Consider the following 26,288-nt stretch of genomic DNA (forward strand, 5'->3'; position numbering starts at 1 on the left):
ATAGTACAGGAATAATCGGTACACAGTGCAATAATAGTGCACAATACTGCAAGTGCATGTCACTGGAAGAGTGCCCAGTGCTGCAACAATGCACATTACAGCAACAATAGTGAATGGCACAGCAAAAAATGCATAGTCCAGCAATAGTGCATATGCAACAATCATGCATGGCACAGCAAGAAAAATGCACAGTACAGAAATAGCACATGGCACAACAAAAGACGCAGAGTACAGCAATAGTGCATGGTGCACTGATACCGCCTTTGCATGAAAACCCCCTGACACATTTTCCAAAAATGACCGCACCCCACATTCTCCCTTCTTAATTTCCCAATCAGAGGAAATAATTTATCCTTATCTATCCCTATCAAATCATTTCATGTTAGATGTCTCCTCAGATCAGCCCTCAACCGAACACAAGTTCATGTAAATCTGGTGAAGGTTGCGACCTTCACACCTCTTAGACAATTAGTGACATTATTCTGCTGACGTGTTTACAGTTACTGCAGTAAATGGTGGGATGCAAGGTGGGTTTTGTCCATGGGTCTTCCTGACTAGAGCTACCCTAATGCTGTACCACCTGGGATCACTGTTTATTAAGATTTTCATTTCTGGTTTCCAATATTTGTCAGTTTTTATCTCTCTCATTTCCGCGCCACCTGCTCTGCTGCAAATTCCAGATGTTAAAATAGTTTGCAATTTGTTTCCCTGATTTGAAGCATGAATCACTGTGCTAATGCTTTCCTGATGTTGACATTTCAATAAACGTTCACAGATCCAGGGTATGCAATAAACTATCTGCACTGGCAGATACAGTGAATAAACAGAACTATTGAGACTCCTCCAAGCTGTAACGTTTACACAGAGGAGAAGGGATAATTATAGGCTGTAAGGTGCTGCATAAACTCAAAAACATGGAGTTGCCAAACACTATTTTTGTTAGGTGCCAGTTGTGGCACAGTTGTTCTCACTCTTGAGTCAGAAGGTTCATGGGTTTAAGTTTCACCCTGGAGACTTCAAGCCCATGGTCCAAAGTGACACTCACAGTGCGGTACTGAGAATGCTGCACTAATGGGACTGTGGTTTGGGGTGGGGAGGAATCTTTCTTTCAGAAGCAAGGCTAAATCAAGGTCCTGTTTGCCTTCCCAGGTGAACATGATTTGGAGATGCTGGTGTTGGACTGGGGTAAACACAGTAAGAAGTCTCACAACACCAGGTTAAAATCCAACAGGTTTATTTGGTAGCAAACGCCACCAGCTTTTGGAGCACTTGATGAAGGAGCAGCGCTCCGAAAGCTAGTGGCTTTTGCTACCAAATAAACCTGTTGGATTTTAACCTGGTGTTGTGAGACTTCTTACTGTGTTTTCCCAGGTGAATGCAGAGGATCCTGTTTTGAAGAGCAGGGGAGTTCTTTCCCTCAGGTAATATTGATCCTGCATCCAACGTCAATTAAACAGGGTCATTATCACACTGCTGTTTGTGGGATATTACAGTATGAAAACAGCCTACTGCCTTTCCAATATTACAACAATGGCTACACTTCAAAAAGCACTTCATTGGCTGCACAGTACTTTGGGAAGTCCTCTACGTTTCCCTGTCAAATTCCTTGCAAGCTGCTCTTGGAGCAGTTACGCAGCCATCTGCTGTTACTCCAGCTTTTTTAATGATAGTATTTAAAAGACAAGTGGGCAGCAGAAAGTTTAAGTGAACATCTTATAAAACCAGTGTGCAGCAACTGGACATTAGAACCTGCAGACTGCTCAGTGTGCGACACTTCAAACACCAACTCATTCCTAAGCATCAAAGTCTTAACAATGAACACTTTAAGATTAACTATCACAAGAAACAAGGTCCAAAGAATAGCAATAGGTTCCATCAACCTGCTTCAACAAATGAATACAGGAATGACACTTGTTGAGTAACAGGATCTTAATTTTAAAACTGATCTTTCAAGGCCATTACTAAATGATCAGTGAATTGACTGGCGCTAGATTTAAATATGGATAATTGATGGCAGAGGTGGTTAAAGTGAACAGATAGGCTGTGGGATTTAGCTGATTTGAGGCAAGGAGCCTGATTATGGAAGTAAAGGTGGTTAATCTGTACGTGATGCAGTGATCGAAAACCCCAGGGGAAGGAAACCCAGGCAAAATCTAGAAGAGGAATCAGGAACAGGAATTTCCCTTCAGGGTTCTACCTGGGTTTACTGACCATCAATCAGCACTTCCCTGGGGACTTAATACTTGGAGGGAGTCAGGAATGGGAGGAAGTGAAGGAATGGGGAAAGTATGGGGGGAATTGGAGTGGGGAACGGGGATGGGGAAGTGGGAGAATGGGGGATTGGGTGATGGGGGGTTAGGGAATGGGAGAGTGGGGGAATGGGGGGGGGGGCGAAGGAATTGAGAATGATGGAATGGGGAAGTGGGGGTTGTTGGGGAATGGGAGGAGTGAGGGAATAGGGTAGTGGGAGAATGGGGAAGCAGTGTGGTGTGAAAGAATGGGGGAGTGAGTGGGATGGGAATAGTGGGGTAATGGTGATGTGTGGGAATGGTGGTTGAGGGGAATAGGGGAATAGGAACATGAGAGAGAGTGGGCGAATGCAGCAGTGGGGGAATTAGGGAGACTGGTGGAATGGAGGAGTGAGTGAATGAGGATGAGTGAGGGAATGGGGCAGTGAGGGAATGCGTTGTGTAGAGATATTAGGAGAATGCGGAGTGGGTGATGAGGAGTTAGGGAATGGGAGACTGGAGGAATGGGAGAATGATGGAATTGGGAATAATGGAATGGGTAAGTGGGGAGATTAGGGGAATGGTTGAATGCGAGGGAATGGGGTTAGTGGGGGAATGGGCTGAATAGTGGAGTGAGGGGAATTGGAAGGAACCAACAAGAGGGAAACATGTACTTGACTTCATGGCAGTAGTGGTAAGAGTGACCATCATAAGGTCCTTGGGAAGACAAAGTCCCGCCTTCACACTGAGAAAAACCTCCAGCATGTTTAACATTATCAGTGTGCTAAATGGGACAGACTTCACATAGATCCAGCAACTCAAGATGGGCATCCATGAGGCACTGTGGCATCCATCAACAGCAGCAGAACTGTACTCCAGCACAATCTGCAATCTTATGGCTTGGCATATCCCCCACTCAACTATTACCATCAAACTAGGGGATCAACCCTGGTTCAGTGGAGATTGCAGGAGTGCATGCTAGGAGCAGCACCAGGCATACCTAAAAATGAGGTGTCAACCTGGTGAAGCCACCAAACAGGACTACTGACATGCCAGGCAGCATAAACAGCAAGTGATGGAGTAAAGCAATCCCATAACCCACGGATCAGATCTAAGCTCTGCAGTCCTGCCACATCCAATTGTGAATGCTGGTGGACAATTAAACAACTCACTGGAGGACAAGGAGGCTCCACAAGTATCTCCTTCCGCAATGATGGAGGATCCTGGCACTTCACCGCAAAAAATAAAGCTGAAGCATTCGCAGCAATCTTCAGCCAGAAGGGCCGAGTGAATGATTCATCTTGGCTTTTTCCAGTGGTCCCCAGCATCTCAGATGTCAGTCTCCAGCTAATTTGATTCACTCCATGTGATATAAAGTAATGGTTGGAGACATGGATACTGCAAAGGCAGTGTGCCCTGATAACATTCGGCACTGAAAACTTGCTGCTCCCCTAGCCAAGCTTTTCCAGTACAGTTACAACACTGGCATCTACCCGACAATATAGAAAATTGCCCAGTTGCGTCCTGCACACAAAAAGCAAGACAAATCCAAACTGGCCAATTATCGCCCAGTCAGTCTACTCTCGATCATCAGTAAAGTGATGGAAGGGGTCATCGACAGTGCTATCAAACAGCACCTGCTCAGCAATAACCTGCTCAGTGATGCCCAGTTTGGGTTTCGCCAGGGTCACTCAGCTCCTGATCTCATTACAGCCTTGGTTCAAATATGGACAAAAAAGCTGAATTCCAGAGGTGAAGTGAGAGTGACAGCCTTTGATATCAAGGCTGCATTTGACCGAATGTGGCATCAAGGAGCCCTAGTGAAACTAGAATTAATGGGTATCAGGAGGCAAACTTTCCACTGGGGGTTGGAATCATACTTGACACATAGGAAGATGGTTGTGGTTATGGAGGGTCAGTCATCTCAACTCTGGGACATCTCTGCAGGAGTCCCTCAGAGTAGTGTCCTAGGCTCAACAATCTTCAGTTGCTTCATCAATGACCTGCTCTCTATCATAACATCAGAAGTGTGAATGTTTGCCAATAATTGCAAAATCTTTAGCACCATTCACGGCTTCTCAGATTCAGAAACAGCCCATGTTCAAATGCAACAAGATCTGGACAATATCCAGACTTAGGCTGATGAGTGGTAAGTAACATCCATCCACACAGATTCCAGGCACTCTAACCACCTCCCATTGACATTCAATGGTGTTACTATCACTGAATGCCCCACTGTCAACATCCTTGGGATTACCATTGACCAGAACCTCAACTAGACTTGCCACATAAACACAGTGGTTACAAGAGTAGGTCAGAAGCTAGGAATATTGTGGCGAATAACTCACCTCCTGACTCCCCAAAGCCTATCCACCATCTAATAGGCGCAAGTCAGGAGTGTGATGGAATACTCCCCACTTGCCTGGATGGGTGCAGCTCCAACAACACCCAAGAAGCTTGACACCAACCAGGAAAAAGCAGCCCACTTGATAGGCACCACATCCACAAACATCCACTCCTCTGCCACTGACGTCCAGTAGCAGCAGTGTGTACTATGTACAAGATGCACTACACCAAAGATCCTTAAACAGCACCTTCCAAACCTACTACCACTTCCATCTAAAAGGACAAGGGTGGCAAATACATGGGAACACCACCTGCAAGTACTCCTCTAAGCCGATCACCATCCTGACTTGGAAACGTATCGCCACTCCTTCGCAGTCGCTGGGTCAAAATCCTGGAATTGCCTCCCTAACGGCATTGTGGATCAACCCACAGCACGTGGCCTACAGTGATGGCTCACCAGCACCTTCTCAAGGGAAACTAGGAACAGATAATAAATGATGGCCAACCAGCGACGCCCATGTCCCATGAATAGAAAAAAGTGGGGTAATGGAGGAATCGGGGGAATAAGGGGACTTGAGGGAATGGGGATAGTTGGGGAACAGAAAGTGGGGGAATGGGCAAAATGGAGGAAAAGAGGGAGTGGGGGAATGGGAGAAAAGCTAAAGTTTATTTATTAGTGACAAGTAAGGCTTACATGAACACTGCAGTGAAGTTAATGTGAAATTCCTGGATTCCCACACTCTGGCACCTGTTCAGGTCAATGCACCTAACCAGCATGTCTTTCAGACTGTGGGAGGACACTGGAGCACCTGGAGAAACCCACACAGACATAGGGAGAATGTGCAGACTCCACACAAACAGTAATCCAAGCTGGAAACCAAACCCGGGTACCTGGCGCTGTGAGACAGCAGTGCTAACCACCGTGCCACCCACAGCAAGAGGGAGCATGTGGGACTGGGGAAATGGAGGGGTGCAGGGTTGGGGCAAATGAGGGATTATTGAATGGAGTGAGAGAGTGGGAAAGTGGGGAATGGGCAGTGAGGGGAAATGGGAGGACTTGAGGGAATAGGGGGTAATGGGGGAAGTGGGAAAATGGAAAAATTAAGGAATGGAATGAGTAGGGTGAATGGGATGGTGGGAAAATGGGGAAGTTGAGGAGTAGAGGGATTGGAGAGGGAGAATGGGGTGTGAGGGAATAGAGGTATTCGGATAGTTTAGGAAATGGGGAGAGTTGAAGGAATAGGGAAAATGTGGGGAGCGAGGGAATGGAGCAGTGGGAGAGTTAGGGAATAGTGGGTAATGGGGATTTAGGGGTGTTTGGGAGAATGGGGTATTGAGGCAGCGGGGAAGTGGAGAGTTGGGGGAATGGAATGAGTGTGGGATTGAGGGGGAGTGGGAGGCATTGGGGCAAGAGGGGGAATGGAGGGTATGGGGGATTGGGAGAGATTGAGGGAAATGAGGGGGTTGGGGAATGGGAGAATGAGAGGAATGGAGAGAGTGGGAGAATGGAGGGAGTGACTGGAATGGAGGAATGAGGGTGTAGGGGAAATGAAGAAAGTTGGGAAGAATTAGGATATTAGGGGAATGGGGCAATGGGGGGATTCGGAGATTGAGGGAATGGGGGAGTGACAAAATTGGGGTGAGACGGCCACTGGGGAGTTTTTGGAAATGGAGGAGTGATGGAATAAGGATAGGGGAGTGATGGAATGGGGGAGTGATGGAATGGGGGAGTGGGGAATGGTTGGAGTTGGGGGAACGTTAGGAGTTGAGGGATGGGGAGTGGGATTTTGGGGTTTGGGGGAGTAAGAGATAGGGAGTTGGAGACTGATGGAATGGGGGATTGGGGGGGAAGATGGGATGGGGTGTTGTGGGGTTTTGGTGGAGACTGGAGGAGTCGGGGAGTGGGGCAATGGAAGGAACTGGAGGAATAGCTCTCACTGGGAACAATGATTCAGTCACATCCAAATTACCTTGTAAAAACACCATCCCAACTGAAGCATAGACAAGCTTAATATTAGAAACAGTGCTTGTGTAATTCACATTCAAGGTGATGGTTAACACTCCATGCTTTTGGATAAGCACGGACAGTTTAAGAGGTAGGAACAGCTCTCCCAAAGAATTGGCAAGGGAAGATGGGATGAATTGCCCCCTCCAATGCTGTAAGATTCTATGATTCTACAATCTTTAAATCATGAGGGCAAAAGTGAATAACACAGGTTAAATGATGGGGATAATAGAGGAGTCACACACATATGTACCTATGTAGCCTTTGAAACAGCGGCACAGGGAATGAATAAGAGAAAACCGAGGCTATTCAACATTTGAACAGGGACAAGTATTGGTTAAAGGTATAATCCAATCCTACATACATACATCCATTCATAGTGCCCTGCCTATTCAGGGTTTGTAACTGTGATAGAAAGTAACCTGAAAGACATTTCAGCATCTTTTCTCCATTCTGTGTTGTTTTTTAACTATTTATCAGCAGTATTAACCTGGCACACGTCCTATAATAGGAATTGTAACCTGGAAGGCTCATTAAGATGTAGCACACAATGGCTAGGTTGAAATTTATGTTCCATCTCCTGACGCAGGAGCCCGTCAATGAATTCCTCTAATTAAACCATGTTCAAATCAAACTCTCCATCTTAGCAATTGACTTATTACAGAATCCCAGACCCCAGAAGGAGACTATTCAGCGCATCATGCCTGGGTCAGGTCTTTGAAAGACCTCTCCAATAAATTGCACATCTGTTCTGTCCCTAAAACCCTATAAAATTTTTTTTTTCAAATATTGATCCATTCCCCTTCTTTCAAAAGTTGCTACTGAATGATTTTATCACTTTTCTCAGGCAGGGCACTGAAACTTTAAAAAAAATCCTGTTAATCTTCCCCCTTTAATTCTTTTGGCAATTATCTTCAAACACCCAGGATCTTATTTTTTAATGGAAAAAAATTGCTTGAACAAACCCCCTGCTGCATCAACCTCTGCTCGATGTTCAGGAATGAGTTGAAACAACCTACTTGCATATTCCCAGATGTTAAGTGTTCCACCTAAGCAGCAGACAAAATTGTATGCTGTACAATTCTATGCAGAGCTACATTTAAATGAACAGCAACTGAAATCATTCATTTTACTTTGGGGATAAATAAGAGGCAGAGTCAGCAAGGAAACTTGAAAAATCTCAATTTCCACCCGTCCAATAGAAGTATGTTGAGATTGTTTTAAGGAAAGTCCAGTCACACATGCTTAAATATTAAAACGCCTAAGAAATTATGAATGGTGCTAAGTAAGGCAGAAACAGCTATATTTGAACTATTTTAAAATGTGATTTATAGACTTGCCTTTGTTGCCCTCACCATCATAATTTTAAGCAACAAAAGTATATTTGTTTAATATAAACCAGAATGATTCTGGACATTCAGGTTTCTTACCTTGGTGGCGCTGGATGATTGAGGAGCTGAGCTGGTCTGAGCTGCCTGCCTGTGGACAGCACTCTAACTGATGACCTGCTTGTCAAATAAATTCCTTCTGCCACAGTGAGATCAGCAAGGCTGTGAACTTCACACACACTCCCTCTTGCAAAAAACTCACCCATGTGATTCCAGCCAGTGATGTCATTGAGGAAATGCCAAAATTCATTCATTAATTTTTAACTCTTTTGCTGACCACTGTCCACTCTGCTGTCCTGCTTCTCTCCCTCCTCTCCCGTGCCACCACCAGATCTGGGCAAATTGCTTAAAGCTTTAACCCTTGGAGAGGCTAAGGCTGGTCCCAAATGACAATAAAGCTTTGGTCAGGGTCCTGAAGTGTCTCTACTCAGGCAGTGTTTTATGTGGCTGTAGGTGAGCGCCTGTCATATTGCTCTGTGGTGGTCTCTGATGTAGATTTATCACTGTGCCTCAGCAGCTCACACACTTAGCTCTTGAATTAGAAAGTTGTAGATTCAGGTCCCTCTATCCAGAGACCTGACCTCATAATTCCAGGGGTCTGCACTGAGGGATTCCTGCACTGTCAGAGGTGCTGTCTCACTGATGAACCATTAAACCAAGGCCCATCCTCTGCTCTCTCAGGTGAACGTAAAAGATTACATGTCTTGTCTTGAAGAGCAGGGGAGTTCTCCCTGGGTCAACATTCATCCCTCAACCAATAGCTCAAAAATTAAACCAGATAATCTGGTTGCTATCACACTTCTCTTGACAAGATCTTGCTACACTCAAAGTGGCTACTGTATTTGCTACAATACAATGGTGTTTAACAGGCAGTAAAGGGCTTTGGAATGTATTGCCATCATGCAAGACACCATTCGCTTCCCCATTGACTAACATCAGAACTGTCCCAACAAAACAACTTCTATTTATGTAGCACATTTAATTTAATCAGTCAGAGAGTCAAGGGTTAAGGGGATAAGGAGAGAAAGTGGAGTTGAGGATTGTCATATCAGATCAGTCATGATCTCATTGATGGCGGAGTAGACTCAATGAGTTGAATGGCAGACTTCTGTGTCTACGTCTTATGGTTTAACAAAATGTCCTCAGATACTTCACATTGTTAAACGAAGCATGGTACCCAGCCTGTAAGGAGACAGTAGGCCAGACATTAAACGCTTGATCAAAGAGAGAGGTCCTAAGGAGAAAAGTGAGGCCGAGTGTAGGGAAGAAATACCAGAGATTGCAGCCTAGGCGCTGCATCAGGGAGAGCAGGAGCAGGGACCAGCCTTCAGGAACTGTATCTCAGGGCAAGCACAGATCCTGCTTCACATCTTCTGGCAATCAGTACATCAGAGAAGGTAGAATCTGTGCATCAGAGGAAGGATTGAGGTGGATGGGATATTTCAAGCATTTAAACAGGTTTGGAATTCAAAGGCAACTATTTAAATGGAAGATTTTTCCCTTGTTGCCGAATCCAGGGTTATGCAAGGTAAAAGAATGCAGTGACATAAGAGTGTAGGGTGGAAGAAAGGAGGTTCATTGTTTGATCTATCACACCCAGATGTCACTAGTAAACACAAAGGTCAATGTACATTTTTTCCTATTGGGTCAGCCAGGTGTCAAACTCAAGCTGCAAACTGTAACTTACTGAGCAGCTCTCCACATCTGGACTGGGAAGGGGGTAGGTGGTGGGGAGAAAGTTGTGAGCTGTGGCTCAGTGGGCATCACCCTCAACCTCAGAATTAGTAAGAATAATGGCTTCAAGCCCCACTCCAGAGATCTGAAACCAACACCAAACCAGAACATTCCCAGTGCAGTTCTGGGGGACTGCACCACTGTCAGAGGTGTCACCTTCAGGGGGTGAGGTATTAGACTATGATCTTGACTATAGCCTCACAGGAAGTTGCAATAGATCCCCGATGGCACTGGTTTAGGCATTCTCCCAGCTCACCTGGCTAATATTTATAAACAGAAACAAGCAGATGATCTGGCACATCATCTCATTGTTGTTTGTGGGAGCTTGTATAAATGTCCCATCTTTCTTCTAGGGCAACAGTGACTGTTTTTTATCGGCTGTAACAGGAAGAAACTCTTCCCACTCCAGAGTGTTGTGGACACTCTGTCATTGACTATACCTAAGCTGGGATCGACAGGTTTTTGGTCTCTTGGGGAATCAAGGAATATGAGGAATAGGCAGAAGAACAGAGGTGAGGCCAAAGATCAGCCATGGTTGATGGTGTTACAGACTGAAGGGAATGTCAAGTATGTGGGAGGTCCTGAGTAGTGAAGGGCACTGTGTAATTGCCTTTATCTGGAGTGCTCACTAATAAAATACCTAAACTTGTTCCACTATCCCTAAATGCACCCAACTGTTCCACAATCGAATACCATTTCAAAAGGACTTGTTTTTAAACTCCTTATCCTGGTGAACACTCACACTGTTTATGAGAGCGATTGACATGAGTCTGGGCAGAAAGTAGTGGTATTGCAGTGTAAGGTGGGGCCACTGGCAGTCATTCATTCATTCAGAGACAGCTGTTCAGATTTCTGTCCCACAAGCTACTCTGTGCTCTTGACTGTGCCACAGGACCCAGACCTTTGAGAAAAAACTTGCATCTCACAGGTTTGTAACCTAACCACTGATTCCCTCGCCTGTCAGAAAGATGATGAACAGCAGATAGCCTATGCCAGTTGGCAATTTTTTCACCACTTCTCTCTAATGATTCATTTAGCAGTTTTTTTAGCAAACACAAGCGCATGTTTTACACAGTGATAATCCTCTTCACTGTAATGTGATGATCATCGCAGGCAGCACTGTCTAACTGGGACAGTATTCATATATCCTGCAATCGAAAAGGAATAGAGGTGAATGTAACGTCTGTTATCCACAGGAATTCCGTACAATTGGTTGAGGAAGACATCTGGACCATTGGAATTCCGTAGAGAAGAAATTAATAGGAATTAATTTAACCAATTCTGCAAAGTGGGAATGGATAGGAATTAATTGAACCCATGAGAACTATGTAAAATGGGAATGAATGGGAACTAATTGAACCCAATGAAATTTCATACGCTGGGAACGAATAGGAATTAATATAATCCATTGGAATACTATATATTGGATATGAATGGAAATGAGTTTAATCCAAAGAAATTCCATTCAATAATTCCAGCAAGAATGTGGTAACATGGCTCCTTTAAGGGAGCGACCCCTGAGGGCCATGTGGTTGGGCTGGCTCCAATGGAGAGGTAGCATGGGAAGCTGATCCCATCGGGCACGAAGGCACGGATCCTGGGTTAGGGAGGAACCTCAGCTGGAGCCGGGGAGAAGGAAGTAGGGGTGTATTGCAGTTCTGTCATATCCTTGTACATATACAAATATTGGTAATAAACCCTTTAGAACTTGCAGTCACATTGAGCTGCCTTTAAAGTTCTTACAAAGAGGTAATAATTGGATTCATTACACCAAGCAATGGGTGGTGGCATAACATCCTTTTTAGTATTTTATTCACAGCAAAGACTAAGTGATTTCTTCTGACTTAGAAACTGTTTGACCAATGTGAATGTGATGTGAGATGATATTTCATCTTTCGGTGCTAGTTCGCTTTGGGGCACAGTTGAACGATAAATTTAATTGTCGGCCAAGGCAAAATACATGTGTTTATTGTTTTATTTCTACCTGAGGTGACAGCACGGCCTCATGCCCTCCCTTGGACAGTGGGGTGAGAGTGTATCTTCATGCATCTCTTCGTCCATTTGCTGTTTTAGAGTCACTGGCTCAGTCGGCAGCAGAATTTCCTTTGAGTCAGGTTAGCCCACAGCTGAGGGCCCTTCAAGGGACTTAAATCCATAATTTGAGCTGACATTGCAAGATTGGAGGTGCACTCTTTTGACAAGGCATGAAACTGAGACCTCCATTGCTCTCTCAACCGGTTGTAAAAGATCCCCAGGATTGCGAGGGTCTTTGACAGGATGCAAAGGAGATTTACAAGAATAGTTACAAAGTTAAATTCGAGGAGCTGGAGTTGCTCCTCTTGAAGCAATGGAGATTTAAGGAAGGTTTGATAGCGTAAAAGACAGGTATGAATAGGGAAGACAAGAAAAAACAGTTCCAAATATCTGATGACACAAGGACATAGAGGAATGGTTTTGGGCAAGAGGTCAAAATAGGCGAAGAAGACCTTTATTTGTAGAGCAAGCGATAATAACCGAGAACTTGCTATCTAAAAGTGCAAAGTGAAATTGGATGTGCATTTGAGGTTATAGAAACATAGAAGCAGGACTAGGCCTTCAAACCTGCTCTGCCATTCATTTTGATCATGGCTGATCATTAAATTCAATATCCTGATCCCTGATCCTCCCTTCCTCCCATATCCTTGATCCCTTCAGCCCCAAGAGCGACATCTAATTTCTTCTTGAAATCAGTCACTAAACCTGAAGGGCTACAGGGAAAGAGCGGGAATGGCAGTGAATTCAATGGGCTGAACAATCCCCTTCTATTCCAAAAATGGCAATGGGCGGGAATTTCCCAAAAATATTTTCTCAGTGCCGTAATGGCACGAAAGCAGGAGTGATATACTTTAGTCTTTCAGGTGCACTCCGCACCGCAATCCTCCCACACTCAGTCTCTCTTTCAGAGAATTGGGAGTTTGGTGCCAGAACTGAGGGAGGTGAAGGTGGGTGGGGGACTGGGGGTGTGGGGGGGTGGGAGTGGAAATGGTGAATGGGGCCTAAACACACCAGTGAGCCTGGCTTCAGAATGCTTTGGCTGTTTCGCAAGAGCACCTCAATCTCAGTGCCCTAGGAGACTCCTTCCCTCCACCAACATTGGGACCCACTCCCCCCCCACCCCACCCCCCACTATCAGCAGTGAGTCCCCCCATCCCCTCCCCAAGACGGGCTGCTGGTATCCAGGTCCTACTGATGGGTCCCCTTGCCTGGCCACCAACACATCCCCCAATCATGACCCTCGACATACCCCCCCTGCCATGATGACCACCTTCATGATCCATCCCTGTACGACTGCCCCCATTAGACCTCCTTCCCCGAGCAGCCCCAGGTCATAGTCCCCACTTAGGCGCCCATTCCCTCGTCACACTGGCACACTGCCCATGCTCTTCTGGCACACTGGCGGTGCCAACTGACACTGTAAAGTGTCTAGGGGCCCCTGCTGAGGTGGCCAGTTGACATTGGAAGAGTGCCAGTGTCAATGTGCCAGATAGGTGCCACCAGGTGGGCACTGCCTGATGGGCACTGCCTTGCTTCCATGTTTCCAACACCATAACAGTGATATTATTTCAGTCATGATAGACCACTGGCTGCCCTGAGGCCATGAGGGGCATGATATAGAAATGGCAAGTTGCTTTTTTCATTGTTGAGCCAGGAAAATATTCATCACTGCCATTAGATAATTAAATGCACAGTCACTGACAAAAGAGCTTTAAGTGGATGCTTTGACCATGATGTAGAATATTTATCTGCAGAGCCAGGACAAATGTGATTATCTCATATGTGGGCCGTCACTGTTTGGGGAAATATTTCCATATTTCCTTACTTGTAGCATAACAAGCAAATTTTTATGATGTTACTGACACAGGCCACTGGAGACAATAGTTATGAAAGGGCAGTTGGCAAAAGAAAAGGAACAGCTTTAACATAAAGCAATGTCAAGATTAGAGGACCGTGGATATCTCTCAGTGGGACGATGAAGTTCAGACAATGTCACTGAGTCTGTCTGTCTGTCCAGGCGTTGGGAGCTGCCAGTGTACATTGAGCTAATTTCAGTATAAACTGTTCAAAGTGAGACTCCCAGTCTGGACTCGCAAATTGTGGGTCACTGCTTGACGGAGCTTTGTAGTATTCCAGCATTGTAAAGTTGTACAAGATGCACATCCAGTCCTGTGCTCTGATGGGCTTATTCATGACCATATTCTTAGTATTCCAAAATAAGCTCATGTTAATAGGAAATTGTTCTGTAAAATGCATTTCCATCGCTGGGCTGGGCATCACACAATCTCTGGTGCACTCGCATACAGGCCTGCTTTAAAAGACTGATGGCCTGCATTGTTCATTTCTTCTAAATTCATTTCTGGGATGTGGGCATTGCTGGTTAGGCCAGCATTTATTGTCTGTCCCTAATTGCCCCTTGTGGAGGTGTTGGTGAGCTGCCTTCTTGAACTGCTGCAGTCCCTGAGATGTAGGTACACTCACACTGCTGTTAGAGAGGGAATCCCAGGGTTTTGACCCAGCGACAGTGAAGGAATGGCAGTATGTTTCCAAGTGAGGACGGTGAATGACTCCAGATGGTGGTGTTCCCAGGTACGTGCTGCTATTCTAGATGGTAGTGGTAGTGGGTTTGGAAGTTGCTGAATTAGCACAGTGGTTCGCACTGCTGGCTCAGATCGTCAGGGATCCGGGTTCGATTCTGGCCTTGGGCGAACGTGTGGCGTTTTCACATTCTCCCTGAGTCGGCATGGGTTTCCTCGGGATGTCCTAGTTTCTTTCTGCAGTTTACAGATTAGGTGGATTGGCCATGCTAAATTGCCCCTTTGTGTCTGAAGATGTGTAGGTTACATGGATTGCCTATGGGAATAGGGTGGAGGACAGGGTCTGGACAGAATGTGCTTTTGGAGAGTCTTGAAGATGGTACACAGTGTTGCCACTGTCTGTCCATGGTGATGGGAGTGAATATTTGTGGAAGAAGTATCAATCTAATGGGGTGTTTTGTCCTGGATAGTGCTGAGCTTTTTGAGTGTTGTTGGAGCTGCACATCCGAGCAAGTGGAAAGTATTCCATCACATTCCTGACTTGTGCTTTGTGGATATTGGTTAGAATTTGGGGAGGCAGGAAGTGAGTGATTTGCCACAGCATTATTTGCTTCTGATCTGTTCTTGTAGCCACAGTATTTACATGGCTAGTCGCGTCAGTTTCTGATCAATGGTAACCCCTGGATGTTGATAGTGGAGGAATGCCTTTGAATGTCAATGGTTAGATTCTGTCTTGTTAGAGCTGGCCATTGCCTGGCACTTGGGTATCACAAATGTTACTTTGCACTTGCCAGTCCAAGCCTAAATATTATCCAAGCCTTGCTGTATTTGAACATGGACTGTTTTCATATCTGAGGAGTTGCAAATGGTGCTGAACATTGTGCAGTCATCTTGTGAACATTCCCATTTCTGACCTTTCGGTCAGAGGGAATCATTGATGAAGCAGCTGAAGATGGTTGGGCCTAGGACACTATCCTGCGGAACTCCTACAGTGATGTTGTGGAGCTGAAACAATTGACTTCCATCCATCGCGACATCTTCCATTGTTCCAACCAATAGAGGGGTTTTCTCCCAGTTTCCATTGACCTCAGTTTTGTTCAGGCTGTTGATGACATACTCAGTCAAATGCTGCCTTGATGTCAAGGACTGTCACTCTCGCCTCACTTCTGGAGTTCAGCGCTTTTGTTCATGTTTGAACCAAAGCAGTAATGATGTCAGAAGCTGAGTGACCCTGGCGGAACCCAAACTGAGCAACTGTTTGCAGGTGATTTCTGAATAAGTGCCACTTGAAAGTGCAGTTGATGATTCTTTCCATCAATTTACTGATTTTTGAGAGTAGATTGATGGCATGGTAACTGACCGGGTGGGATTTGGACTATTTCTTGTAGACAGGACATACTTGGGTAATTTTCCACATTGCCGGGTAGAGGCCAGTGTTCTAACTATACTGGAATAGTTTGACTAGCAGAGCAGCAAGTTCTAGAGCTTAAGTCTTCTGTACTATTGCAGAAATATTGTCAGGCCCCATAGCCTTTGCAGTATCCAGTGCCTTCATGAAAGGGCAGCTTGCAGGAGGAATAAGAATTGCATTTGATGTGGGAAAGATAAGAGAAGCTGGAATTGTTCTCCTTAGAGCTGAGAGGTTAACAGGAGATTTAAATCAAGATGTTCAAAATGAGAAGGGCTATAGATCAAATCAATGTGAAGAAATAGCTTCCAGTGGCAACCAAATTCGAGGTAATTGGTAAAACACCAGAGAATTGATGCAAAGGATTATTTGTATGCAATGAATTGTTGTGATCTTCAACATATTACTTGAAAGGAGGTGGAGCAAGCAGTTTCAGTTATAACTTGCAACAGGAATTTTGATAAATCTGTGTAAAAATTTACGAGACCCATGGCAAAAGAGGAGGATAAATTGGATAATTGTTTCAAAGAGCTGACATGAACATGACGGGCAGATAGCTGCCTCCTGTGTGGGCAGAGTCTAAAAATGTTTCTGATCCACCTCATGACCTTGTAACTTCAAATGTTTAGCCCTGAGTGACTGAGTTTTAGAGACAGGCATTTGTCCTGATTGAGAGTTGGAAACAAGAACATGTCCTGATTGAGATTCGGAGACAGAAATATGTCCTGATTGAGATTTGGAGACAGAAATATGTCCTGATTGAGATTTGGAGACAGAAATATGTTCTGATTGAGATTTGGAGACAGAAATATGTTCTGATTGAGATTTGGAGACAGAAATATGTCCTGATTGAGATTTGGAGACAGAAATATGTTCTGATTGAGATTTGGAGACAGAAATATGTTCTGATTGAGATTTGGAGACAGAAATATGTTCTGATTGAGATTTGGAGACAGAAATATGTTCTGATTGAGATTTGGAGACAGAAATATGTTCTGATTGAGATTTGGAGACAGACACTTGTTCTGATTGAGATTTGGAGACAGACACTTGTTCTGATTGAGATTTGGAGACAGAAACCTGTTCTGATTGAGATTTGGAGACAGACACTTGCCCTGACTGAGATTTGGAGACAGACACTTGTTCTGATTGAGATTGGCCTTCATAGCGAGGGGGATTGAATATAAAAGTAGGGAGGTCTTGCTGCAGCTGTATAGGTCATTGGTGAGGCCGCAGCTGGAGTACTGTGTGCAGTTTTGGGCGCCGCACCTGCGCAAGGATATTTTGGCCTTGGAGGGAGTGCAGAGGAGGTTTACTAGGCTGATACCGGAGTTGAGGGGATTGAGCTATGAGGGGAGGCTGAATAAACTAGGCTTGTACTCGTTAGAGTTTAGAAGAATGAGGGGAGATCTCATTGAGACATATAAGATGATGAATGGGATGGATAGGATAGAGGTGGAGAGACTCTTCCCGCTCAAAAAAGACAGTAGGACTAGGGGGCACAGCCTCAAGATAAAGGGGAGGCGGTTTAGAACGGAGTTGAGGAGGAACTTCTTCACTCAAAGGGTGGTGAATCTCTGGAATTCTCTGCCCGTTGAAGTGGTGGAGGCTGCCTCGCTAAATATTTTTAAGAAGCAGGTTGATGGGTTCTTGATAAGAGAGGGGATTAAGGGTTATGGGGAGAGGGCGGGAAAGTGGAACTGAGCCACGACAGATCAGCCATGATCTTATTGAATGGCGGGGCAGGCTCGAAGGGCTAGATGGCCTACTCCTGCTCCTATTTCTTATGTTCTTATGTTCTTATGTTCTTATTTGGAGACAGACACTTGTTCTGATTGAGATTTGGAGACAGACACTTGTTCTGATTGAGATTTGGAGACAGACACTTGCCCTGACTGAGAGTTGGAGAAAGATACTGGTGTTTGAATGCTGAGGCAGAGATATTGATGGGTGTGTCTCCAATCTCAGGGCCTTTTTGCCAGGCCATGATTGCAGCCCCCAACTAGATCCCTATGGACAAAGAAGCCAGTCAGATCTCAGCCCAATGTTTGCCTCAGCATTCTGCTCAAGTAAGGACGATAAACATCAGATGAAAACAGCCTGTTGGTAAATCTTTCTACACCACCGCCCACGACACTGAACTTCCCACCCCTCTGCAGCCCCGTACTCTCAGAATGACTCTGCAGCCACCTACAGACAGCACAGCCTCACAATCTCTCACTGTCCTTCAGTATTATTTTACACTGAGTGACTGTATTTAACCTACTGAGCATTAATCAATGAACAGCGAGCCCCTTCAGCATCTCCTTCCACAGACTCTGGCTAGTTTCAGCAGATCTGCTGAGGTGTTGAGCTTGTAGAATTGGAGTGACCACAGACACTGTGGTCTCTGGCTAGAAGAAAATTCCTGGTTAGATCTTTCATCTGGAGCCAGCAATTCTGTTTTAACATTTGCGATATGTTGGCATTGTGGGTAAGGTCACCATTTGTTGTCCACCCCTTGAGCCGCTGCTGTCCATGTGGTGATACCCACACAGCGCTGTTATGGGGGAGAGTTCAGAATTTTAACCCAGCAACGGTGAAAAAAATATCCGAGGATTTGGATATCTTTCCAAGTCAGGATGGTGATTGACTTGGGATAGGAACTTTAAGGGGGTGGTGTCCCAGGCATCCACTGCCTTTGTGCTTCTTTACCAAGCCCCACCAATATATCATCGATACATAAAAATTAGGAGCTGGAATAGACCATTCTGCTCATCAAGTCTGCCCTGCCATTCAATATGATCATGGCTGATACCCTATCTCAACTCCCGTAGTCCATAATCCTTGATGCCTTTCAAATCTAGAAATCTATCAATTACCTTATTAAATATATTCAGTAACTTGGTCCCCACAGCCTTCTGTGTACAGAATTCCACAGATTCACCACCCTCTGAGTGAAGACATTATTTTCTCATCTCAATCCTAAATGGTTCAGCCCACGTCCTGAGACTATGACCTCTTATTCTAGAGTGCCAGCTAGAGGAAACATCATCCCTGCACCCCGTCTGTTCAGCCATATCAGAATTTTATATGTTTCAATGAGGTCCCTTCTCATTCTTACAAATTCCAGTGAATACAGGCACACTTGACCCAATCTCTCCTCATACGACAACCCTACTAACTGAGGGATCAGACCCATGAACCTTTGTTGCACTCAGTCTGACAAATATATCCTCTCTTTGGTAAGGAGATCAAAACTGACACAGTATTCTAGGTGTATTCTCACCAAGGCCCTGTACAACTGCAGTACGAGATCTTTGCTTCTGAACTCAAGTTCTCTCACAATGAAGGCCAACATATCATTTGCCTTCCGAGCTGCTTGATGGACCTGCATGCTTGCTTTCAATAACTAGTGTACAAAGAGACTCAAGTCCCTTTGTATCTCAATATTTCCCAATCTATCACCATTAAATAATAATCTGACATTCTGTTTTTCCTACTGAAGTGGATAACTTCACATTTATCAATATAATACTGCATCTGCCATGTACTTGCCCACTCACTCAACTCTCTAAGTTATTTTGAAGTCTCTCTGCTTCATCCTCATCCAGTGTTGTTTTGCCAGCAAATACATGATCCTTGCCAGTGAAGGCACGTGAGCATGGATGATAGCATCCTTGACTGACTAATCACAATTAAATAAGCTCATGAATATTTAAAACGGCCTCACGCTCTTCCTGTGCACAAGGCTGATTTTGCCATCAGAACACAGCCTGAGTTCTCTCCTCTTACCCGATCTGACCAGCTCACCGTGCCAAGTGTTCGGCATGACGAACTGGTAAGATTATCCCCTAAATGTCCCCAACAAGAAAACCATTAAAATTCCTGTGGTTTGGTGCAATTCAATTCTTCCACAATTAGAAATTTGAGCTGGAATGCTCCAGTCTCACAGGCCCCGCCACTGGCTTTCAGCCAAATCGCCTTTCACAACAGCAGGACTGGAGAATTGCAGCCACGAGCGAGGCTGGAGGATCCGGCACTTTGTTGGAGCCTGGAAGATTCTCACTGAATTCTCTCAAACTTAGATACTCCTCAGAGTGGAGACCTAAAGGTGCTGGCGTTGTCGGCTCCTTTGATTTTGGGGCATGCTTTTAATTTGCGGCCTGATCTCCAGACAATCTTACAGAACATCCCCCCCACTCCCATTAAGACACCCCACTTGCCAATATCAGCACCCCCCCAAGTGAGTGACACCCTATAATTAGGACACCAAATGTACCCCCTTCAGGAACACCCTCCTTTCCCCCTCTCCGACTCCGACTTGCCCTTCACAATGCACCAGGTTGGCGCCGCTGCTGGGGCAATACCCGGCCATTCTTCTGACCACCTGGGCTTCAGCGGTTCCTGAGCACCCCAGTTTGCATCTCATGACTTTTTGGAGACCAGCAGGATTCTCTCTGGGTTCCTGCTGTGGCTGAGGATCAGAGAATTGTAGGAGCTAGGAGAATCTGGCTCCAAACTGATTCTGTATATTTAAATAAACATTTAAAGATGATAATCTGGTTTACACCTTCACTGGGACACAGGTGCAGGGAGAATCCCAGTGAATACATCCAGTTAAATATGCTACGGCCTCTACCCTACTAGTCCTAGCGCGATTTGCACCTGGGAGGACACAACCAGAGAATCAACTCCTTACCCTTTTTAAAATTGGAGCATACCAAACAAGAAAAAACCCCAAACAACTGTTTTTTTAATTTAATTTTAAATGCTGACCTAATGTCTTCCCAGATAGTGACAGGAAACACATGTGATAACTGGGAGAGATCATGGCTCTGGAACATTCCTCACAACGGCAATCAGATGATTACTAAAAGATTGAATAGAAACACAAACATGCTCCATAAAGACAGACTCGCCCACTCTGCAAAGCTTTCAGTGCACGGAATAGGGTGAAAAGCTCTCATCGAGTCTTCACTGACTTCCTCTGTGATCATAGCCAGACTTCATTCGCCTTCCATCCCTGCTGCTGTAGCCAGCAGAGGAAGTGGGACTTGTAACACATCTGGTGTAGATGTGAAACAGCAGCCAGTGGTGTTGGGGTCAGAGGGACGCCAGTGGGTGGGGGAAGGTTGGAAGAGATAATGAAATATGAGAACACACTACAACCCAACTAATTCCCAGACAAGCACCTTTTTTCCATCTCTCCATGCAATTGGTTTGGAGAAACCTTACACGGTTTCAACAAAGTACTGTAGCTGACATGTTTTGTATTCACCCCCGACTTCCCAAAATACTCTCCCTCCTGCCACGTAGATCACCAAGCAACGCCCAGTAATATTATCTCTATTGTATCAGTTCGGACTCCAGTCAGTAATCCACATGACCCTCTTTCTCTCCAACTTGTCACGTTCCAGCTTACTGTTGCTGCCGCAACTTATTAAAAGAAAAGAGCCTTAAGTTTTCCGGATGGTTCCTCTACTTTGTTCTCCTTGATGATGTGGGTGGATGTGCTACATCAGACTTCACTAGGCAAAGGTTTCTCTGCCACTGTTCATTACTTTTCATATTTGAATGTTAAGGTGTGTAATTGTCACAGTGCAGCCTGCACACAAAGCATGCATGTACACACATGTTTAAACACATGTGCACACATACATATAAATACACACATGTAAATATATACTCATGCACACACATATGTGAATATGTAAATATACAGACACAAGTGAATATGAACATGAGAAAAGACTGGACACAGGCTAGCCTTGTACCCACTGGAGTTTAGAAGAGTGAGAGACAACTTGATTAAAAGATCTTGAGGGATATTGACAATGTGGATGTGGAGAGGATGTTTTCTTTTGTGTGAGAATCTGGAAATAAAGTGTTGTGAATTTAAAAAGGAAATGAGATGAAATTCTTTTGGAGTTGGTGTCTCTGGAACTCTCTTCCTGAAAAGATGGTTTGTTGCAGAGACTGAGGATATTTTTAAAGCAGAGGTAGATATATTCTTGGTAGTAAGTAAGCTGGGGGTGATACTTTATCAGGGTAGGCAGGGTCCAGATTTGAGTTTACTATCAGATAGCCATGATTTTACTAAATGGCGGAGCAGACTTGAGGACCTGAATAGCTTACACCTACTCCGTATGTTTGTAAGTTCATGTATATTATGTATACACACTTGCAAAAAACATGTAAATATGAATACACATGTGAACACATGTGTGCACAGACATGGGTGTATGCATATTCATGTATATATATATATACACACATTCACATGTATGCATGTTCACATATTTACTTGTGTTCACAGGTATGCTTTTAACTATGTGTGCACATGTGTTTATGTATATGTGTACATGCATGCTTTGTTTACAGGCTCCACTGTGAATATATCTAAACTTGTGAACATGTACATACATATGTAAACATGCACATAAATACAAGTATATGTACATCCACACGCACATACATGTAGAGCTCACTTTTCCTCCATTATTTATGTCCATTTCTGTACAAAGATTTGTTATTTTGGGAAATTTTTGCTTCAGTTCTTCAACATGGTCCTCAGTGTTGACATTCAAAGTTCATTTTCTTTGGTCATCTTCTCTCACTCCACAACACATGTGGGGTAATGGGAGGAGGATGCTTCTGAATCTAGGACAATGATCTGTGACCTGGAACTGTGGTACTCGGTAATGTGTGTTGATTATTGCTGAGCACTTTGACTGTCACAAACCCAAAACATAGTGAGGGCTAATTCCATACTCACAGCTCAATGTGTAACAGATTCAGAACAATGTCTTCCTGAGGGGTCGTAGCACCAGACCCTAACAGTTTCAGTTAATGTTTCCCGCCCATCCCAAAAGTGATTTGACCCGGACCATGCTGAGCACATATTGGAAAATTATTCATGATTTTCAGATCATTAATTTGAATGATCCAGTGTATGCCGGACATGGTATACAAACAGACACTGATACACTCAGACACACACAATCACAGACACACACATATACACACACACAAACATGCATGTGTGCATGCATAAGTTGTATGGTACCAGGTGGAAGTGAATTATCAACCTCTTACCCCATGTGTGTTTTGTGTACTGTATATGTAGAAAAGTTGATACAGAGATACACTGCAGATGTACAGAACTGATGGGAGTGAATTATTAACCTGTGACCCAATGTGTATTTAGTATGTCCAGGAGTTGACACTGAGATACAAATGGACTGTATAATACAAGGATGGAGTGAAATGTTAACCTAATACCCATTATACACTCTATGCATAGGAGCTGATACAGAGGCATACAGAGCAGTCCCAGACAGAAGTAAGTCACTACTCTTTTGCTTAATGTGTAGCCTATCTGTGCTCATACCCCAAAGTCATGCTCAACATGATCCACTGCAAAAGAAAACATATTCAAGGAAATACCTGAAAAGTTTCCTCAATTTTAATTTTTTTGTGGGGAGAAAAATAACTGAAATCTGTAAATATCTAAGTCTATGCTGCACAGGCTCGAACAAAACAGTCAGTATTGAAGTGTAGCAGTTGGATAGAGCCCAGAAAATATCGAACTATAAAACACACATTGCCGGGTCTGGAGGTAAACTCAGTTTAAGTATGTGTTCCTGGCTGGAACATGTAACCTTTCACAGTGAACGGACTTCAGGCTAAACAGGAATAGGTTTGTATAGAGAAAGCTCTGCAACACCTGAAGGGAGATGTATAAACCTTCTTTGTTCCCTGACAAGCCATGCCAACCGGCAGCTCAAATGCTTCAAGGGGCTTCAGTACCTTTGGCCTTCCACTGTGGGCCTCAGGTTTTTGATCTCCACAAGGCCTTGATCTCTGGATTGCCTGTCCCATCTACCCTCTGAGTGTGAACCGCAGCTATTTACTCTGATCCAGTGATGTGAGTTATGGTTGTTCCTTCCTTCTTCCCCTCCATTCCTTGAGGAGATCTGAATAAATGTCCACCTGTGCCGGGTTGAACCCGCAAATAAAAGCATCTCCAGCTGCCCGCTCCCAAGGCCCAGTGAAGAAACAAGGAAGAGGAAACTATAAATAATTATTTCAAATTGAGCAGGAGGTCAGCATGACTGACAACTGATCAGGCTGAGGCCCCAAAGCAGGTGCAATCCTGTTGGCATTTATGGCTATGCAGTTTGCTCAGAAGGGAGGTCTTATGGCACAACGGGGAGCATCCCTGTCCCTGAGCCACAGGTTCTGGGTTTGAGTCCTACCCCAGAACTTGATGGTCAAGGAAGGTGCATTCATAATACAGTCAAACAGGTTTTGTGTCAATGTGCAAAATCCTTCCAATACCCACCAATGGTAGGCAGTAAAAGCAGGAGAAACTCATGTTTTATACAGTGTAGTGCCTCCTCAAGTTATAAGCTTCTGGCGACAGACTCGCGACCAGTTTCAGGTAAAACTCGCGATGGAATCAGATGAAAGTCTGCCTTGTACGGGAGGAGAAACAACAACAAACAACTGGCTCATGTGTCCTGCCTGTTGCCAACCACTCCAGGATTGGCCTCAGCTAGAATCTCCAGGAATTGAGTATTCAGTACTAGAGCAATGCTCCGCGTAAAACCCAGAAAGGAAAATATAATCAGAGAAAGCATTAAAAAAACAGCACCCATGTTTTTACTTTTCTTCAAACACTTGTGTTTATTGGTTCTGAAAATATTGAAAAGGTGAGATAAAGAAATGGCTTGGCTGCAAGTCAGGAGTTCTCCAACAGATAAGGAAGAGTATGTTCACTTTCTGATTGGTTGTAGGAAAGAGCTTGGCCCAAGGAGGATGGATGTGTTGGGCACCGAATGACAGCTAGGAGAGGGGTGGGAAGGGGGTGAAGGGTCATGGGGCTTTATTGTGATGAAATCTCCAAGACTCGGATTCGATTCCCGACTTGGGTCACTGTCTGCATGGAGTTTGAACATTCTCCCCATATCTGTGTGGATTTCCTCCGTGTGCTCTGGTTTCTTCTCACATTTCCAAAGGTGAGCAGGTTAGATGGATTGGCTATGCTAAATTGTCCCTTAGTGCCTAAATGTTATGTTAGGGGGATTTTCACAGTAACTTCATTGCAGTGTTAATGTAAGCCTACTTGTGACACTAGTAAATAAAATAAATAAAATAGCCATGATAAATGGACAGGGAGGGCATGGGTAAGATGCTCTTCAGAGAGTCAATGGGCCAAAAGATCTCCTTCTGTACTGTAGGAATTCTATGAATATATCTGACCCACAAGCACATGGGATAACAGGTTTGTCCAGTTGATTGGTACAGAACTCATTCATTATGTGGCAGCAGGTTCTGACTGTCACAAAGGGCAAATGGGAATGGGATTATATCCCCAAAGTTCACATCAGACACTGAGGGAATGGTGAGATGGCACGGTTATAGAATAGCATCTGAGTTACATTCTAGTGTCATCAATAATAACAGGCTCGATTATCAAACATATACCTAATGCCAGTAGCACTCTCTATGGACCTGCTTCTTGGGGAAAAACCACCTGTCTAAGAAGGTCAGTGCAGTGACAAGCTGCAGGACAAAAGGTTCAATCTCTGTGATTATTAGGCTCGTTCAACAGAGTGCCTTTCTAGGTCACTTCATTGTGCTGTGGGACTGGAGTCACATACAGACCCGGAGAGGGAAAGCACTGGCAGCTTTCCTTCCCTGGAAGGATATTAGCAAACCTAAATATATATGCGTATGTGTGGCTCATTTCTACAGAGATAGAGACCAAGACTGTCTAACCCCCCGCAGCGTGTTTCTCAGCAGCAAGAGGCAGCCCACCATTGACAGGTGGCAGGATCTTCTAGTCCCGCTGCTGTCAATTGGATTTCCTATGAATTCAGCCCCCATCGCTGGGAGATCTGCACTGGGGTTGTACATTGGCAGGACCAGATCCTGGTGGTGTGCCCAGAATTTACACATGATCAAAGTCTATTAAATTTCTATTAGATCTTGGGTGAGACCACACTCAGAGCACTGTGCACAGTTTTACTCTCATATTACAAAAGGTTATGGAAGCACTAGAGAAGATTATATATTACAAAATTATTCCATGTAATGTGGGCATAACTAGCTCGCCAGTATTTGTTGTCCATCCCCAATTGCCCTTGAACTGAATGGCTTGCTGAGCCATTTCAGAGGGCAGTTAAGTGTCAACCACATTGCTGTGGTGTCTGGAGTCCCATGTAGGTCAGAGTTGGGGAACAGCTCATATGCCTGCCATCTCAGAATCGTCCTCTTGGTTCTCATGCTTACCTCCCCATGATGAAGGGATGGCAGAGGGCACAGAAAGAGGTTCTCTTCAGTCTGTGACGCTGAGATGAAAAACAAAATGTTGAATAAAATTGATGGTTGTTTGAAGAATTGGTTCAAAATCCTGGGACTGATTGAAATATGCCTCAAATAAACCATCCAAAAAGAAAAAAACTTGCATTTTTGTAGCAGCTCAGTATTTCAGGGGATCGCAAATTCTTTTACATCTCATGAAGTACTTTTGAAACGTAGCAAGTGTTGTGATGTATGAAACACGGCAGGAGCAGATGATGGCCTAATGGTATTATTACTACACTATTAATCCAGAAATTC

The 26,288-nt window shown here is 44.5% G+C and overlaps 1 protein-coding gene across 1 annotated transcript in view; it reads right to left on the bottom strand.

Annotated features, from left to right (window-relative positions):
* Nucleotides 1-8,091, bottom strand: part of LOC145337570 (tenascin-X-like) — a 214,373-nt gene extending 206,282 nt beyond the window's left edge. The window contains 1 exon segment of the mRNA XM_080182362.1: nucleotides 8,010-8,091. The gene's annotated coding sequence lies outside the window, so the exon portion shown is untranslated.
* Between the last annotated feature and the right edge of the window lie 18,197 nt (nucleotides 8,092-26,288).

Source organism: Carcharhinus amblyrhynchos, unplaced genomic scaffold (assembly GCF_965287045.1).
Source record: "Carcharhinus amblyrhynchos unplaced genomic scaffold, sCarAmb.v2.hapA scaffold_52, whole genome shotgun sequence".
NCBI classification, from domain to species: Eukaryota; Metazoa; Chordata; class Chondrichthyes; order Carcharhiniformes; family Carcharhinidae; genus Carcharhinus; species Carcharhinus amblyrhynchos.